This window comes from Leucoraja erinacea, chromosome 9 (genome assembly GCF_028641065.1).
Source record: "Leucoraja erinacea ecotype New England chromosome 9, Leri_hhj_1, whole genome shotgun sequence".
NCBI lineage: Eukaryota > Metazoa > Chordata > Chondrichthyes > Rajiformes > Rajidae > Leucoraja > Leucoraja erinaceus.
Window position 1 is genome coordinate 1,978,722 of NC_073385.1, and position 15,865 is coordinate 1,994,586.

Here is a 15,865-nt window from a genome sequence, read left to right on the forward strand (position 1 = left end):
GCTATATCTCTAAAATCTGAAGTTGGGTAATGTCTAAAGAAACTGCAGATGCTGGTTAATACGCACAAAAGGACACAAAATGTTGGTGTAACTCAGCAGGTAAGTCAGATCTGGGAAGAAAAACATAAAAAGCAGGAGTAAGTCAGCGGGTCAGGCAGCATCTCTGGAGAAAAAGAATAGGTGGCGATTCGAATCGGAACCTTTCTTCAGACATCCTAATCGGAATTGAGCCTGAAGATGTGTCTTGTCCCGAAACGTCACCTATTTTTCTCCAGAGATGCTGCTTGACTCGCTGAGTTACTCCAGCTTTTTGTGTCTGTCTTCGTTTTAAACCAGCATGTGCAGTTCACTCCTTTACACGGGTCTCTGGAGAACATTGATTGGTAGCGTTCCGGACCCTGCTTCGGAAAGGCATCGATCGCTGGTCGGCGAGGACTCCGAGCTGTATCTCTCAAAGAAGTACATGTGAAAAATTTCTCACGGACCATAAAAATGCGGGACCTTTCAGTAAAGTCCCTTTTAAAGATTATAGTTATTTTCTTGAATCTCATTAACATAACTCATAAGTTGATGTCCATATGCGGATGCAAATCTTTATTTTTTAAATTCAATCCCACAGAAGACAATATTTACTCACCTTCTGTCCCCTCTGTCCAGCTTCCGGGTTCACCGTTCGCAGGAGTTCCCACGGTAAACGCAAGAGTCATTACGGATATCGCACTGGCCACTACGTGCATGTAATGTTGCAATGTTCAACCACAAGTGTACAAGTCACTCTTGGAGAAATTCAAGCTTGTTTGAATTTTCTCCCCGAGTCACCAAGTTACACGATTACCTGCCGTTAGCGCCACTGTGGTCCACGAATGCCGTACGGTTATCGCACGAGGTTCCCACGATGTTCAACTCTGGTTAACTCTTGCATCAAGTTGCCCCATGAGAAAGGGGTTTAACAAGGGGAGTCGAGTACAGGACAAAGAGGTCCTTCTGCAGTTGTACAGAGCCCTAGTGAGACCACACCTGGAGTATTGTGTGCAGGTTTGGTCCCCTAATCTGAGGAAGGACGTTCTTGCTATTGAGGGAGTGCAGCGTAGGTTTACAAGGTTAATTCCGGGGATGGCGGGACTGTCATATGCTGAGAGAATGGAGCGGCTGGGCTTGTACACTCTGGAGTTTAGAAGGATGAGAGTGTATCTTATTGAAACATATGAGATTGTTAAGGGTTTGACACGATGGAGGCAGGAAACATGTTCCCGATGTTGGGGGAGTCCAGAACCAGGGGCCACAGTTTAAAAATAAGGGGTAAGCCATTTAGAACGGAGATGAGGAAACACTTTTTCTAACAGAGAGTTGTGAGTCTGTGGAATTCTCTGCGTCTAGTGGTGGAGGCAGGTTCTCTGGATGCTTTCAAGAGGGCTAGATTGGGCTCTTAGAGATAGCGGAGTCGGGGGATATGGGGAGAAGGCAGGAATGGGGTACTGATTGGGGATGTTCAGCCATGATCACATTGAATGGCAGTGCTGGCTCAAAGGGCCGAATGGCCTACTACTGCACCTATTGTCTATAATCAGCGCCCTAATATTATTTTGTAATTTGAAGCAAAGAACATTGAAGTGATCATCAAAATTTATCATTGAGAAATTTCACCACATCCCCATTCCAACAGTGCCCTGGAATCATCAAACTAATCATATAGTTCTGGTCCACAGATGAAAAATCTGTCAAGTAGTTGAATTTACAGTATTGTGCCAACAGAATGAGAAAAATGTGTGTCAGAAGAGTCCGTGTGTAAACTGTAACTGGTCTGCTGAATAAATGAACTGCTGGGTACAGAAATATCAACATCATCTACCTAGCAAGTGGATAATCACCTATGTATTCCTGTATACAAAAAGTTAGACAAGTGCAATCCAGCCCTTTTCAGACCATCTTTCGATGACTAGTACTGGACTGGAAGGTACTGTCACAGTAGTATTACCAAATAGCAGATACCCGCCGATTACAGTTTCGGCCCGAAACGTTGCCTATTTCCTTCGCTCCATAGATGCTGCTGCACCCGCTGAGTTTCTCCAGCTTTTTTGTGTACCCGCCGATTACATGTTCATTGATACTTACTTTGGCCTCCAACATAGTTCCAAACCTCTCTGCAGCTCTGGACTGAATATGGCCAAAAGTGCCAACATTACAGATAAGGGGAGAGATTATCAATCATAAATTCAAGGCAATATTTAACCTTTCTTTCATTACCCTCGGTACATTATCAACCAACTGAATGACTAGTAGAAATCGTTAACTACTTATCTTAATGTTTCAATAGATAAACATTGCCACCTTCTCTGCACTCCCTCATTGTCATAGAGGGAGTGCATAGAAGGTTCACCAGACTGATTCCTGGGATGTCAGGACTGTCTTATGAAGAAAGACTGGATAGACTTGGTTTATACTCTCTAGAATTTAGGAGATTGAGAGGGGATCTTATAGAAACTTACAAAATTCTTAAGGGGTTGGACAGGCTAGATGCAGGAAGATTGTTCCCGATGTTGGGGAAGTCTAGGACAAGGGGTCGCAGCTTAAGGATAAGGGGGAAATCCTTTAAAACCGAGATGAGAAGAACTTTTTTCACACAGAGAGTGGTGAATTTCTGGAACTCTCTGCCACAGAGGGTAGTTGAGGCCAGTTCATTGGCTATATTTAAGAGGGAGTTAGATGTGGCCCTTGTGGCTAAGGGGATCAGGGGGTATGGAGAGAAGGCAGGTACGGGATACTGAGGTGGATGATCAGCCATGATCATATTGAATGGCGGTGCAGGCTCCAAGGGCCAAATGGCCTACTCCTGCACCTCATTTCTATGTTTCTATCTGGCGGTTTAGCTGCATTTTTTGCTAACTTCTGCAAGTTTTCTGCAAAGTCAGCTGGATTTGAAATAATGTTAAAAGGCATGTGTTGCATCAGGGTTGCTACTGGTAGCACCCTGTTAATATGCCACTAAATTTGTGGAATAAATTAATATTTCAATTAATGTTAGCTAATTATGATTCAATTACTTATGAATAGATATCAAAAGTATAAATTGATGAAGCAATGTAGCGTAGCAATGTTACACCAGAGCAGGTTGGGCTGCACCACAATTCTCAAAACATACTTATTCCGTGGTGTTGCTAGACAAATGGCAGGGTTTCCACCCGGAACGTCACCTATTCCTTTTTTCCAGAGATGCTACTCCAGCTTTTTGTGTCTATCTTCTGGCTTCATGAAATATTATTTTTAACATAGAAACATAGAAATTAGGTGCAGGAGTAGGCCATTCGGCCCTTCGAGCCTGCACCGCCATTCAATATGATCATGGCTGATCATCCAACTCAGTATTCCGTACCTGCCTTCTCTCCATACCCCCTGATCCCCTTAGCCACAAGGGCCACATCTAACTCCCTCTTAAATATAGCCAATGAACTGTGGCCTCAACTACCCTCTGTGGCAGGGAGTTCCAGAGATTCACCACTCTCTGTGTGAAAAAAGGTTCTTCTCATCTCGGTTTTAAAGGATTTCCCCCGTATCCTTAAGCTGTGACCCCCTTGTCCTGGACTTCCCCAACATCGGGAACAATCTTCCTGCATCTAGCCTGTCCAACCCCTTAACAATTTTGTAAGTTTCTATAAGATGCCCTCTCAGTCTCCTAAATTCTAGAGAGTATAAACCAAGTCTATCCAGTCTTTCTTCATAAGACAGTCCTGACATCCCAAGAATCAGTCTGGTGAACCTTCTCTGCACTCCCTCTATGGCAATAATGTCCTTCCTCAGATTTGGAGACCAAAACTGTACGCAATACTCCAGGTGTGGTCTCACCAAGTCCCTGTACAACTGCAGTAGAACTTCCCTGCTCCTATACTCAAATCCTTTTGCTATGAAAGCTAACATACCATTCGCTTTCTTTACTGCCTGCTGCACCTGCATGCCTACCTTCAATGACTGGTGTACCATGACACCCAGGTCTCGCTGCATCTCCCCCTTTCCCAATCGACCACCATTTAGATAATAGTCTGCTTTCCCTTTTTTGCCACCAAAATGGATAACCTCACATTTATCCACATTTAAGTCCTTATTGATGGAGATTTGCAGTTGTTATAAAATATCTTTGTGTCATAATTATGCATCATAAAAAGGGGTGGCCTGTTTCTTAATGAGTATTGGATGCATCCAACCTTCTCAAACATATTAATCCTATTTACAAAAACAGAAAATGTTGGGAATACTTACTACTGTGTTGTTTAGCGCTACAGACATGTCAACTAGGAAAGGTTAGAGGTCAATCGTATACTAGGTTGTAGAGGCAAGGCAAGATGGATAGAATCACAGGAATGCCTGTGATGTGATGGTAAACATGAGGTTATAAGTGCCAACAAATGTTGATGGTACCAGCTGAGAGAGTGTGAAGGCTTGTTAGGACATGAATGCAGAAGAGAACAAAGTTCAGAAGAGAGAAATTAAAGTAAAAACTGGAACTGTGAGATACAAGAGATTGCAGCTGCTGGAAATCGAGTCATAGAATCATCGGTTCAAACAGCAATGACCCAACTTGCCCACGATGACCAAGATGCCCCATCCACATTAATCCCACTTGCCTGCATTTGGCCCATATACCCTTCCAAATCTTTCCCGTCTTGGGAGGAGGTTTTTCTCTGTGTGTGTGTGTGTGTGTGTGTGTGTGTGTGTGTGTGTGTGTGTGTGTGTGTGTGTGTGTGTGTGTGTGTGTGTGTGTGTGTGTGTGTGTGTGTGTGTGTGTGTGTGTGTGTGTGTGTGTGTGTGTGTGTGTGTGTGTATGTGGGTGTGTGGGTGTGTGTGGGTGTGTGTGGGTGGGTGAGTGGGGGTGTGTGGGGGTGTGTGTGTGGGGGGGGGGGTGGGTGTGCGGGGGTGGGGGGGGGGGTGGGGGGGAGTGGGTGGGGGGGGGGGGTGGGGGGGGGGGGGGGGGGGCGAATGGGGGGGGGAGAGGTTTAAGGTTTAATTTCCAGAACTTTCCTTGTGGGGGAGTGGGATGGGGGGGAGAGGTCAGTGCCGACGCCCCCCACGTGGGGGTTTTCATTGTGGGGGGAGTGTGGAGGTTTCATTTCCAGAACATTCCTTCCTTGGGGGGGGGGGGGGGGGGGGGGGGGTAGGGGAAGTTGGGGGCTATGGGTGAGTGGTGGAATATCACTTTGGGGAACAGGTTACTTTGGGAGAAACAGGTGAGTGGTAGAAACGGGTTGCATTAGGGGAATGCGTGAGTGGTGGATTATTGCGTTGGGGGGGGGGCGTACGGGGCCCAAGGGGTCCCACCCGGTGTTATATCCTAAATCTTTTCTGTCCATGTACCCATCCATATATCTTTTGAATTTTATGGGGTGGGGGGGGAATGGGGATTGCTGGAAATAACAACTGGGAAGAGAAAAACGGTGTTCCAATTACCTTTCTTTAGAGCTCACTAAATCTAACACAAACTGGAAAGGCTGGTTGACCTGGGAGGATAGTTTTTTTTTGTCCTTAGACAAGGGAAAGGAAGAAGGCAGTGACCCACAGTGACCTCAAACAGTGGGCCATTGGTTATGCTTTTAATTATTTATGATTAAAAAAACCACATCAATTATATTTATCAACCGTATCAAGCTATATTGAAGAGGGAGTTAGATGTGGCACTTGTGGCTAAGGGGATCAGAGGGTATGGAGAGAAGGCAGGTACGGGATACTGAGTTGGATGATCAGCCTTGATCATATTGAATGGCGGTGCAGGCTCGAAGGGCCGAATGGCCTACTCCTGCACCTAATTTCTATGTTTCTATCAGCAGGTAAACATTCCTTTACCTAATATTTGAAGAGCAATGCTCAGAATGTGCAGTGCCCAATGGTAGGATGGGCTGGAGGACAATTCATTATGTAGTGAACCCTTAAATAGAATCTATTTAATGACATTGTGTAAAGTTTTTGTTTATTCATGAGACTCCCAACAGTTCCAGGTCTTTTTCTGGCCTCTGGAATTAATGGCACAGATCAGTGAATGTCCTAACATCATTCACCTCCTACTGACAGCTCACCTGTGATCATCAAGCCTTCATCACACTCTCAACGCCAGCAATGCAGCGTGTTATCATTCAGTCTCTCTCCGTCTCCGTTCTATTCCCTCCTCTCCACCTTTCTCTACAACATCAAAAAATTCAATTTCTAACTTTTCCTAATTCTCATGAAAGCTCACCAGCTTAAAATTTTTTTTCTTTTTTAAATTATTTTTCTCTCTCCACATCTGGGAGAGGGCAAAGGCTTGTATTTCCAGCATCATCTGTTTTTTATTTGGATTTCCAGCACACGCTGTTTATGTGTGTTTTCTTTCTAATTGCTGCTTTTTTCACCACTATCACCCCATCTCTTTAGACTTTGTAATCAGAGGAAATGTTCCCCTCAATGTTGTGCCACTACATGTTAAGGATACTCTAAACATTTCCAGAATAGTTGCAAAAAGTGTTGTGGAATCCTTTAAATTCATAGGATTCTTTCTGCAGTTTACATCATGTCACTAATTTGCAACCATCAGGGAAATGTGTTCTTTGGCATTGCCAGATTATCTAAAGTAGCTTCTTTGACTAACTTTGATCCCTGATGAACCTGTTTGCTGTTATTTTGAAGCCAATACCCATAAGGATCAGAAGGCAACCAGACTATAGAACAGCAATCTTCCCTCCAGCAAAGCTTTATAATCTAGGAGTTCCTTTAAATTACATCTGCGATCTCTAGATGTGTTGAAGTTCATCCTTTGGTTTTATGTGCTTTAATGTTGTAGTTTTTCAACTCCAAATTTGTTCTCTAAAGTTGAACACCTCTGTATACCTGTACTACTTCTATCTAACTTATAGCAACACTTAACAGCAGCCTGGTCACATTCATGCTCCAGGGTTGCTATCAAATCGTTAGTAAATGCACTTCTGGCAGTCTAACAACCAGTCTTTTGCCAAACCACTTAAAAGTATGTGCATAGCAATCTGTGGTGTGAATTTGTGTAATGGTCTGGAACAGGAGATAAAACTTGGCACAAACATAAATTCAGTTTAAAAAGATGTACAAAAACACTTTTTTTAAAGGATATTGGGATGATAGGTGATTGTGAGTGGGATATTTATACTGATTGTATTGGGAAGGGTGATAGGTTGTATATATGACTAAGATACTGTACAGTATATGAGGGGTTTTTCTTTTCTTTTTTTCTCTCTTTCTTGTACGGCTTTGTAAATGTTTGATTAGTGTATAAATGTAAATAATTTGGTGTACATATAGCTGCTGGTGTACATATGGTGTACATATAGCTGCTAAATTTGTATAAGATAATTATAAGCAGTTGAATAAGGGGTGGGAATTAATAAGCTTTGGCTTCCTCCTGCTCCTTTTCAGACACATACAATTTCATGTATTTATAGATATTGTTTATGACACTGTATAAATATTCTTGTTTTGTTTTTTGTATGCTGTTTCACACTTGCTTTTTATTCTTTTATTCTGCTCTAAAAAAAGGATTAAATATATAAATAGATGATTTTCATCCATCGAAGAACGAATTTCTTGCGGCCTTCGATGGAGATGTTCCTAATCATTGCCTTATATTGCCCTTTACAATGCCACAGTCTCAAAATAAGAGATCTGCCTTCGAGTCAGAGAGTACGAGAAATGTCTTCACTCAGAGACCGAGGAATCTTTGTAATTCTCTCCCCAAGAACTTATGAAGAGTAGGCTCTTTGGTCCCTCAGGCTGGTTTTGTTTTTACCAGGATCTGGGCGTCACTGGTAAGGCCGGTATTTATTTGCTCATCACTAATCACTCTTGAGAATTGCTGGCTCACTGAACCACTGCAAGACCTCTGGTGAACTTACTCCCACAGTGCAGTGAATTTACAGGCTCCAGGATATAAATCCTGTGATTTTTTGTATGCTGTTTCACACTTGCTTTTTATTCTTTTATTCTGCTCTAAAAAAAGGATTAAATATATAAATAGATGATTTTCATCCATCGAAGAACGAATTTCTTGCGGCCTTCGATGGAGATGTTCCTAATCATTGCCTTATATTGCCCTTTACAATGCCACAGTCTCAAAATAAGAGATCTGCCTTCGAGTCAGAGAGTACGAGAAATGTCTTCACTCAGAGACCGAGGAATCTTTGTAATTCTCTCCCCAAGAACTTATGAAGAGTAGGCTCTTTGGTCCCTCAGGCTGGTTTTGTTTTTACCAGGATCTGGGCGTCACTGGTAAGGCCGGTATTTATTTGCTCATCACTAATCACTCTTGAGAATTGCTGGCTCACTGAACCACTGCAAGACCTCTGGTGAACTTACTCCCACAGTGCAGTGAATTTACAGGCTCCAGGATATAAATCCTGTGATTTTTTGTATGCTGTTTCACACTTGCTTTTTATTCTTTTATTCTGCTCGAAAAAAAGGATTAAATAAATAAATAGATGATTTTCATCCATCGAAGAACGTAAACCATACCCAATAGCTTTTTGTGCAGAATAATGTTAAATAACTTACTGGTGGACATATTTTGCTTGGGTAATTTACACCGCAACAGTTTGAACACTGACTTCTCCAATTTCAGGTAGTCCCTGCTTTCTCCTCCCCTTTCCAGCTATCCCCCAGCCCACTGTCTCCGCCTCTTCCTTTCTTCTTCCCGCCACCCCCACCCTCACATCAGTCTGAAGAAGGGTCTCGACCCAAAACGTCGCCTATTTCCTTCGCTCCATAGATGCTTTTCCCACTGAGAGTAGGGAAGATTCAAACAAGGGGACATGACTTGAGAATTAAGGGACAGAAGTTTAGGGGTAACATGAGGGGGAACTTCTTTACTCAGAGAGTGGTGGCTGTGTGGAATGAGCTTCCAGTGAAGGTGGTGGAGGCAGGTTCGTTTTTATCATTTAAAAATAAATTGGATAGTTATATGGACGGGAAAGGAATGGAGGGTTATGGTCTCTGAACGCAGGTATATGGGACTAGGGGAGAATACGTGTTCAGCACGGACTAGAAGGGTCGAGATGACCTGTTTCCGTGCTGTAATTGTTATATGGTTATATGCTGCCTCACCCGCTGAGTTTCTCCAGCATTCTTGTCTACCTCCAGGTGGACATCATTCATTCTGATAACTGAGAACCTCTATCTATAAGTTTAAATATGTGGGTTAAGCAAGGTCACTGAGGCTTAAAATGATACAATTATCTTGGATTAGTTTACAAAAAATGTTTACTTTAGATTATTGCCGTGTGTACCAATGTACAGTGGAAAGCTTGTTGCCTACAATCCAGTCAGTGAAAAGACTATACGAGATTACAATTAAGCAATCCACAGTGTACAGATACACGATAAAGGGTGTAACATTTAGTGCAAGATAAAGTTGAATAAAATTTGATTAAAGATAATCAAAGGTCTCTAATGGGGCAGATGGGAGGTCAGAAGTGCTCTCTAGCCAGTAATAGGCCTTTCTCACGGGGTGATTTGACGCAAGAGTTAACCAGAATTGAACATCGTGGGAACCTCGTGCGATAACCGTACGGCATTCGTGGACCACCGTGGACCACCGTGGCGCTAACGGCAGGTAATCGTGTAACTTGTTGAATCGGGAGAAAATTCAAGCAAGCTTGAATTTCTCCAAGAGTGACTTGTACACTTGTGGTTGAACATTGCAACATTATATGCACGTAGTGGCCAGTGCGATATCCGTACTGACCCTTGCGTGTACCGTGGGAACTCCTGCGAACGGTGAACCCGGAAGCTGGACAGAGGGGACAGAAGGTGAGTAAAAATTGTCTTCTGTGGGATTGAATTTAAAAAATAAAGATTTGCATCCGCATATGGACATTAACTTATTCATGAGTTATGTTAATAAGATTCAAGAAAATAACAATAATCTTTAAAAGGGACTTTACTGAAAGGTCCCGCATTTTTATGGTCCGTGAGAAATTTTTCACATGTACTTCTTTGAGAGATACAGCTCGGAGTCCTCGCCGACCAGCGATCGATGCCTTTCCGAGGCAGGGTCCGGAACGCTACCAATCAATGTTCTCCAGAGACCCGTGTAAAGGAGTGAACTGCACATGCTGGTTTAAAACGAAGACAGACACAAAAAGCTGGAGTGACTCAGCGAGTCAAGCAGCATCTCTGGAGAAAAATAGGTGATGTTTCGGGACGAGACACATCTTCAGACTCAATTCCGATTAGGATGTCTGAAGAAGGGTTCCGATTCGAATCGCCACCTATTCTTTTTCTCCAGAGATGCTGCCTGACCCGCTGACTTACTCCAGCTTTTTATGTTTTTCTTCCCAGATCTGACTTACCTGCTGAGTTACACCAACATTTTGTGTCCTTTTGTGCGTATTAACCAGCATCTGCAGTTCCTTTAGACATTACCTAACTTCAGATTTTAGAGATTTAGCGCGGAAACAGGCCCTTCGGCCCACCGAGTCCGCGCCGACCACCTATTCTTATACACTCCAGGGACAATTTTACAATGTTACCGAAGCCGATTAACTTACAAATCTGTAATCTGTGGAGTGTGAGAGGAAACCGGTGCACTCGGAGAAAACCCACGCGGTCACAGGGAGAACATACAAACTCCATACAGACTGCACCCATGGTCAGGATCGAACCCCGGTCTCTGGGGCTGTGAGGCAGCAACTCTACCACTGTGCCGCATGTAGTCAGATTTAATAAATTGCTGGTGTTGCTTCCAAAGACAGAGGCATTGATAATATTAGATCAGAATTGCATCTTTCCGCTAATAGAGTCAATTATTAGTCAATTAATAATAGAATCAATTATTGTTGGTGACATTTCACCTACGAATATCAGACTATTTCCGCAGAGGTAAGGGCCAATTAGGCCTAGCAAAAGGTATGAACACTTTTAAACATTTTTTTCCGACTATTTTGTCAAATGCAAATACAGGGAGAATGATCAAAGTGTTCACATGGCTCACTCTGTTAGAAGCGTTCTGAGTTTAAATGTTCCGTGTATTCCTTCTTAAAGTATAAATTTTTGTGTGGCCAGGGGTGCGATTGAGAACAGCTGGGAAAGGGTGGAGGGGGCGTCATGAATAACAGCGTTTCCCTGGCCATATTATGGCCCATTCCCCAACCGTAACATTAATCAAGCTCAGTCTAACTCCACCTTCACACCATCCCCCTGTGACATGGGTTAGTCATCGCTGGGCGGGCTGTGGGCCGAATGACCTGCCAACGGGAGTCAGAGACTTGACACTGAGATCCATTGTGTAGGAAGGAACTGCGGATGCTGGTTTTTACCGAAGATAGACACAAACGCCACCTGTTCATTTTCTCCAGAGATGTTGCCTGACCCATTGAGTTACTCCAACATTTTGTGTCTGTGTTCACTATGAACATTGAATTATTTAATTTCAGATAACTTACACTCTCTCTCACCCCCCCCCCCCCCCCCCCCCCCCACCCCCCCCCCCCCCCCCCCCCCCCCCATGCAGTAAATGTCGGTTAACCAGTCCAAGGTTTGCAACGATGGTTCCCTCTTGGGATCACACTATCCCTAGCCAACAATTGGCCTATCAGGGAACCAAATATAGACATAAAGTGCTGGAGTGACTCAGTGGGTCAGGCAGCATCTCTGGAGGAAAGGGTTAGGCGACATTTCGGGTTGGGACCCTTCTTCAAAATACCCTGCTGAGGTCATCTGTTGTTGGCCCTGATTTGTCCCGGTCTTTTCTTGCTTCCAGTTCCCCCCCACAATCATCCCGAAGAAGGGTCCCGACCAAAAATGGAATCTATTCCTTTTCTCCAGAGATGCTGCTTGGCCCGCTGAGTTACTCCAGCATTTTGTGTCTAACTTGCTGATTCAGACAGTTTTTGATTATCAAGGATTCTGCGCTGACTCTTTACTCTGAAACTCACGTTGGAAATTTAAACTTGGGCGCAACTAACATCGTTTAAGTAATGTGGCATCTTCCTGCAGTAAAGTCACGGCATTAGTACAGGAATGTCTCCAAATGAGCCAATTCAACCAAGGGAGGATATTTATAGTGTGTGAAAAAAAAAAGTGACATCATTTGTGCCACGTGACATTTCACAGTTCACAATGTTCATTCAAGATTTAACGGGAAAGCTCGGGAGACGGACAAGTCACTCGTACAAATAACAGAAATGCCGTGTACTGTGGGAACTCTTTATCTACCCCTCCGTTATATCGTGTGATATCGTGCTAGACCACGACCACTTCACTCTGGTTACATCTTGCGTCAAGTCGCCCCGTGAGAAAGGCCTTTAAGTGTATGGTTCAGTTGCCAAATAACAGCTGAGAAGAGACTGTCCCTGAATCTGGAGGTATGTGTTTGCAAACCTCTGTACCTGTTGCTGGGAGAGGGGAGAAGAGGGAGTGACCGGTGTGCGGCTGGTCTTTAATTATGTTGGTGGCCTTGTCATCAGTGTCGATGGAGACAATGGAAGAGACGTTGGTTTGCGTGATGATCTGGGCTACGTCCACTACTCTCTGCAATTTCTTGCGGCATTCGATGGAGGTGTTCCTAATCATTGCCTTATATTGCCCTTTACAATGCCACAGTCTCAAAATAAGAGGTCTGCCTTCGAGTCAGAGAGTACGAGAAATGTCTTCACTCAGAGACCGAGGAATCTTTGTAATTCTCTCCCCAAGAACTTATGAAGAGTAGGCTCTTTGGTCCCTCAGGCTGGTTTTGTTTTTACCAGGATCTGGGCGTCACTGGTAAGGTCGGTATTTATTGCTCATCACTAATCACTCTTGAGAATTGCTGGCTCACTGAACCACTGCAAGACCTCTGGTGAACTTACTCCCACAGTGCAGTGAATTTACAGGCTCCAGGATATAAATCCTGTGATTTTTTGTATGCTGTTTCACACTTGCTTTTTATTCTTTTATGCTGCTCGAAAAATAGGATTAAATAAATAAATAGATGATTTTCATCCACCGAAGAACGTAAACCATACCCCCCCCCCCCCCCCCCCCCCCCCCCCCCCCCCCCATGCTGTAAATGTCGGTTAACCAGTCCAAGGTTTGCAACGCTGGTTCCCTCTTGGGACCACACTATCCCTAGCCAACAATTGGCCTATCAGGGAACCAAATATAGACATAAAGTGCTGGAGTGACTCAGGCAGCATCTCTGGAGGAAAGGGTTAGGCGACATTTTGGGTCGGGACCCCTCTTCAAAATACCCTGCTGAGATCATCTGTTGTTGGCTTCTGATTCAATGTATTGCCTTCTTTAGACTTTAAGCTAAATTCACTCGGAAATTCTATCCCGATTGCATCCATCTCTACACAGCCCTTTCTCTCTGATGTAAATTGAACAGTTTTAGTTGCACCAAAATTGTTATCAACTTTGACTATCACTGCCTCAGTCTCCTTGATGGTTGGTCCTAGGAAACTTCTCAGAACTCCTGCAGTGTTATCTAAGGACTGGGACTATTGATCTTCAATAAACATAGTCATCCTCCTTTATAGGATGTATGGTCCCAATCACTGCAGTGTTTACACTTGATCCCCATTGACCTCAGGTTCACCAGGGTTCCTTGATGTTATACTTTTATTAATGCTTTAAGCCTCAGATGCTTTTACAGCTAGGTTTCACATTTCCAGCTATGCTTTCCTCATTACCTTTTTTTTTTGCAGCCCCATTTAGCCTCCAAACTGCCCAAGATTGTAATGAATTGACAAGTTGTGGATGTACCCCAGTCCATCACACAGACCTGCTTCCTCCCGCTAACTCTATCTGCACTGCACACTGCTTCGGGAAAGCAGCCAGCGTAATCAAGGACCATTTTCCACCCGGTCATTCCCTCTGCTCCCTTCTCCCAAGCATCAATTGAAAGGACTAAGTTCCTCCAAAAAAAACATCTGCTTCTCTGCATGGATGCAAGCGAAGAAATGTGTGTATCTTCTTGGCACTGAGAACAGAATACTTCCATTTGCTGTCATTAAGCCTCACGGCATATTATTTGGTCAAGAATAAGCAAGAAGCTGGATCTATCAGAGATGTGGTCGACACTTGCATCTTGTTGCAATAATATAATAATGCAAGGCAGAACATAGCTCATCACAAGCAAACAAAGAAGAACAAGATTTGATTCAATTTCCGGCAATGTTCCCTGGTAACACACACAGAAACGGACTGATCGATCTGTCGATCAATTTCTGTCAAGGTTACCAGTAATCATTCCTTTCCCATTAATAGACTTAAATAACGAGGAAGGGCATAAAGTGGCGTAGTCAAAACATAATACTGTGATATACGACTGAACAGTGACAAGCGCCTTATGCATTTTATTCTGAGAATAACAAATGACAGAAATGGTACCAAGGCCTACCAGGAACTGATCAACAATCTACATATTCTTTTTGTCATAACAATGGCAAAACCAAAAGGGTCTCGACCCGAAACGCCACCCATTCCTTCTCTCCAGAGATGCTGCCTGGCCCGCTGTTACTCCAGCTTTGTGTCTATCTTCTAAATTAATCAGTAATCAACAATAACTTGACCCGTGCTAATTAATCATAGATTAGAAACACTGACCCATATATTATTCTTCTATAGCTCAGTAAAATCCATTACAAGTACCGTATTTCCCGGCAATGAAGACACACCCCCATTTGAGTTGCTAAATTTTGAAAAAAAGGCTGGTGGGACAGGATCAAGATCCCCTGCGTGCCCCGGGACTGGCTACTGTACTCAGATCCCTCGCGTCCCCGGGGCTGGCTGTAGTGCCCAGCTCGCCTGCGTGCCCCGAGACTAGCTGCAGTTCCCAGGTCGCCTGTTAGTCCTGGGTCTTGCTGCAGTACAGAGGTCTCCTGCGAGACCCAGGTCTAGCTGCAGTTCCACTGTCCAGTCCCGGCAGCCGCTCGCAGCCACCCGAGCTACTGAGTGAGTTGTTGGCATTATCCCCGACCCCCTGCTTCTCAACGCTCCTGCCCTCCCCACAAACTGCCCAGCCGTGCTGACCTGGACCAGATTCCCCACATGCTGTGGAAGGAACTCTTTACCCCCCCCCTCCCTCCCCAGCGGTGCTGTCCTTTTACAGCCATTGAACTGGGGGATAGCCAAGTCTATCTTCCTTGGCTAACAATCTAACCTTTGGCCTCCAAGACGCAGGTAACTTTTTGGGCCTTATTTTAGAGTTAAAAAATAGCGTCTTCATTGCTGGGAAATACGGTAATTCATTATAGATGTTTGTGCAATCCCACACAATCAGTTTTTATCCTGGTTAAGTCACAGGTGGGTAGGTATTCCCTACTGCAGCTGATCAGCCAATGCATTAATAATTCCATTTGTTGCCCCTGTCTTGTTTTTCGATAAGAGGAGAAACCAGGAACGGGGTACTGATTGGGAATGATCAGCCATGATCATTGAATGGCGGTGTTGGCTCAAAGGGCCGAATGGCCTACCCCTGCACCTATTTTCTATGTTTCCATGCATAAATGTACATGATTGTTTTGCCATCAACACTCTCAAAACTGGATTATTTGCTCTTTAAAATCTTTATAAGATTTGGAAGGATTCAGTCCTTGATGTCCTTATTTCTTTTTCTTTCATGATTTTGTTTAGCTGCCTATACGGAAGAGAGAAAATGCGAACAGTATAGACCTTAATAACAATAATAAAATAATAAATTTTATTTTCGGGCGCCTTTCAAATCTCAAGGACACCTTACAAAGATTAACAGAAGAGGACAAAAAAATTTAGTCGGTGAAAAATAAATAATAAGGACATCATCAACATACAAATTAAAGATAGAAATCGCTCCAAAGACACAAAATCAAAAAAAAACCTTACCGCACTAGCTATCAAAAAGCCATCAGAGTGCTCTGAGGCGAAG

The 15,865-nt window shown here is 43.8% G+C and overlaps 1 protein-coding gene across 3 annotated transcripts in view; it reads right to left on the reverse strand.

Annotated features, from left to right (window-relative positions):
* Positions 1-15,865, reverse strand: part of prima1 (proline rich membrane anchor 1) — a 121,280-nt gene that overhangs the window by 76,810 nt on the left and 28,605 nt on the right. The gene's annotated exons all lie outside the window — the stretch shown is intronic.